Here is a 3,441-nt window from a genome sequence, read left to right as displayed (position 1 = left end):
TTCAACCAAAAAATTCTGTATATTTTAATGATAAAGAAAATCCTTGATCACATTATTTTATTAGTTTAAAAATACATTAGTATGTTAATTAGGTCAACCTACCTAATCCACAATATATAAACATTTCAAACCAACAAGATAATAATATGAAAGTTGTATTTATCAAGTAAAGAAATAAGTTAATTTCAAAAATAACTTTTGGGATTTTCATATTAAAGGCTATGGTAAATAGCCAAAAGGAGAGGTTTTTAATCAGTGAAATGATGTGACTCACTCCATAACTCTAAAACACGTCACATTGTTCAGTGTACATGGCGTACTGGACAATGCACAGATTTCTTGGTACAATGTTTAATGTGATAAAATAAGAGATAAAAACTGTCCTCAGGGAAAACTTAGGTCCAGAATATTGTGGGGCTAGCATTTCACGTTATTTTTTATCCAGTGTGTAAGAAAGTATGCAAACAGAGTGAATTTTGTAACTTGTCCCTTTCCTCCTACTGTGTCCTCTTAATGTTAAGGCCACTCAAATGTCTTAGAGTTTTGACATCAAGGGAAGCAATCATGGTAGACTTTGGAGCATTAGTAAATAATTTTTCCATATCCAGACAGCTCACACAGAGCCCCCAAGCCTAGTTTGACCAGTTTACTTTATTAAAATATTTACATACTTGCTCTTTTTAAGCATGATTACATCTAGCCAGTTTGAGAATTGTTTTGTCATTGGATTAGAAATGTGATTTATTTTGATGTATTTATTCTTTTGGATCTATTTTGAATCAATATATGTATTCTGTCAACTAGTTATCAAATTAATGCACTTTATGTTAATTTTCTGATCATGCTGTTTAGATTTGGGTCTCTACTCTAACATCTTTCTTTGCTTGGTGTTGAAAAAATGCCTGAATTCAGCATTGTGTTGGTGTTCCACACCCACATCCTAATACCTTACAGAACATTAATTCCCATAAATTATAAGTAAATTAGCTTTCAGACCTTCTTTGCAATATTATGATTTATAATTAATATACAACATAAATTTAAATAAGTAGAATTGCAAATAAATTTTAACATTTAAGTTACTTTGAAATTTATATATGTATATATAAGTATATATATATTTAAATATGGGGGAATTTAGTAAATGAATTATTTCTGCTTCTGGATATTTTGTCATTATTACTGTCATTATGGACTAAGACAACTTTGATGGAGTCAGATGTATAAAGTAAATTAATTGGGGTTTTTTAGTATTAGTAAGGATGCTGATGCAAAGACTGTCTATCGTGTCACATTTTCTAGCTCCAATTTGGATTTTATTCTCAAAATGCAACCTGAGTTTTGATTAATTTCTCTTGATGACTGATGTGATATAATCCCTAATAATTAATTGTTTTGGTAGTAGGGATTGAACACAGGGCCTTCACACTGAACTATATCTCTAGCTCTTTTTATTTTTTATTTGGAGTCAAGATCTGGGTAAATTGCTTGTGATTCTCAAACTTGTGATACTCCTGACTTAGCCTCCTAGACTGCTGGGATAGGTGTGTGCCTCTCCAGCCAAGGCTTAAGTTTTTATTTTGTTAGAGTATATTAACATTACATGATGATGGGAAATAGGCATATGCATTTAACAGATCTTGATCAATTTCAGCCCCCACCCCTTTTTTCAGTGTTCTGCTTGTGTCCCCTAAAATTCACTTTTAATCATCATTAGCCATGCTGTGAATTGGTAAACTCAGTATTTGGACAATGCCCAAAAGTATGTGCCTTCTTAGATAAGCATGATTTATATAAATATTTACAGTATTTATAAGGTTTCCACCCCCTTGCATCTGCCTCATCCTCTTTCCCTATTTCCCAGTACTTTACATTGTTTTCGGCAAAACAAATTACATGAAAGCAATTTTTTTTTGCCAAGCTTTAATAAACTTTCCAGAAAATAAAAATTTCATTAGTTTTTCTGTTTATGAGAAAATTCCAATAATGGAAATGGTAGGTTTCTATAGTTACATATTATGTTTTCTACATTTAACAGGAGCAAAGTTCTGAGGCGAGAAGGAACACAGATGATTTTTATTAGTATTCACATAATATTACTTCCCACTCACAATAAAGCACATTAAAATTTAATCAACTAGTTATCAAATGAATGCAAGGAATGTTAATTTTCTGATGATGCTGTTCAGATTTGGGCCTCTACTCTGTCTTTCTTTGCTAGGTGCTGAAAACATGCCAGCATTCTACATTGTGTTGGTGTTGCATTTCCTAATAGCTTACAGAACATTAATTCCCATAAACTATAATTAAATTAGTTTTCAAAGCTTCTTTAGCTGTGGTATGATTTATAATTAATATGCAACATAAGTTTAAATAAGTAGAATAGTAAATAAACTTTAACACTAAAACTACTTTGAAATTCAAATAAAACTTTTTTTTTGTATGTCCCTAAAATTTAAAGTCTTCAGTTAGCAGAGGGCTTTATAAACTATGCCACTACTAACAAATGAAATTCTTCTCATCGAGGACAATGGGTCTCAATCAGAGATAATTTTGTTCCCTTTCAAGAGGACATTTGCCAATGTCTGGAGGCATTTTTGGCTGTCACGACCTTCAGTTGATGTTAGCATCTAGTGAATAGGCTTAATGTCCCAATCTATGTCATTGTCTTTTTGCTCTGTGATGTCAGGAAACCAAGATACATTAAATGACTATAGTTACCAAAGAGTCTTAAAAGGTTTTGCTTTGATTTTCTAATCAAATAATATATCACCACGGGTATATGAATTTTAATTGAATATATTGTCCAGGGAAGAAAATATAGAAAGTGAGAAAAATCCTCATTACTTTATTTCTATTAAAAAAGGCAACTTGTTTTCAAATGTAAATTTTCCTGAGCATCTTTTGGGAGGAGTTATCTAAGAAAAGAATAAGTTATGCAATTATTTATGTTTAAGTGGTATAACTAAGAGAAATGTGTTGGAACCCATTTCTCAGAAAAAGAAGAAGAGTTGGCAGTAACAAGCTTATTTGATTAAAACATATTTGTCCTCAGGAAAGTTTTAAAGATTTCTCCCTCCACCCCAAATATAATTAATAAATATATTTTCCACAGAGAATTTAAAAAACAGAGTACTTTAAAAATTTCTTGGTTTTTTTATTTGATAATTCTTATTTTATACTTAATATGAAAAATTTTGTTTTTAAACAGTTCTTCAGTTTGAGATAAATATCAGTGAGAAAATGATTTCAAACTTTGTGTGTCATTAGCAAAATAGGGAAATAAAAGATTCCTGTTGGCAGGGATCTTGTCTCTTGTAATATTAACTGTGGTTTGAGTATGTAGAGCAATCCCTTCTACATTAGAGGGGTTCTGGAAATAATTAGTGAATTACACACAAAGTCAGTTTTGCCAGTCTGTAAATTATAGCATGAATATAT

The sequence above is a fragment of the Fukomys damarensis genome, unplaced genomic scaffold (genome assembly GCF_012274545.1).
Source record: "Fukomys damarensis isolate Sample0158 unplaced genomic scaffold, DMR_v1.0_HiC HiC_scaffold_2, whole genome shotgun sequence".
Classification (NCBI taxonomy): domain Eukaryota; kingdom Metazoa; phylum Chordata; class Mammalia; order Rodentia; family Bathyergidae; genus Fukomys; species Fukomys damarensis.
The sequence above is the reverse complement of the archived record's forward strand: the minus strand, read 5'-3'. Positions refer to the sequence as shown.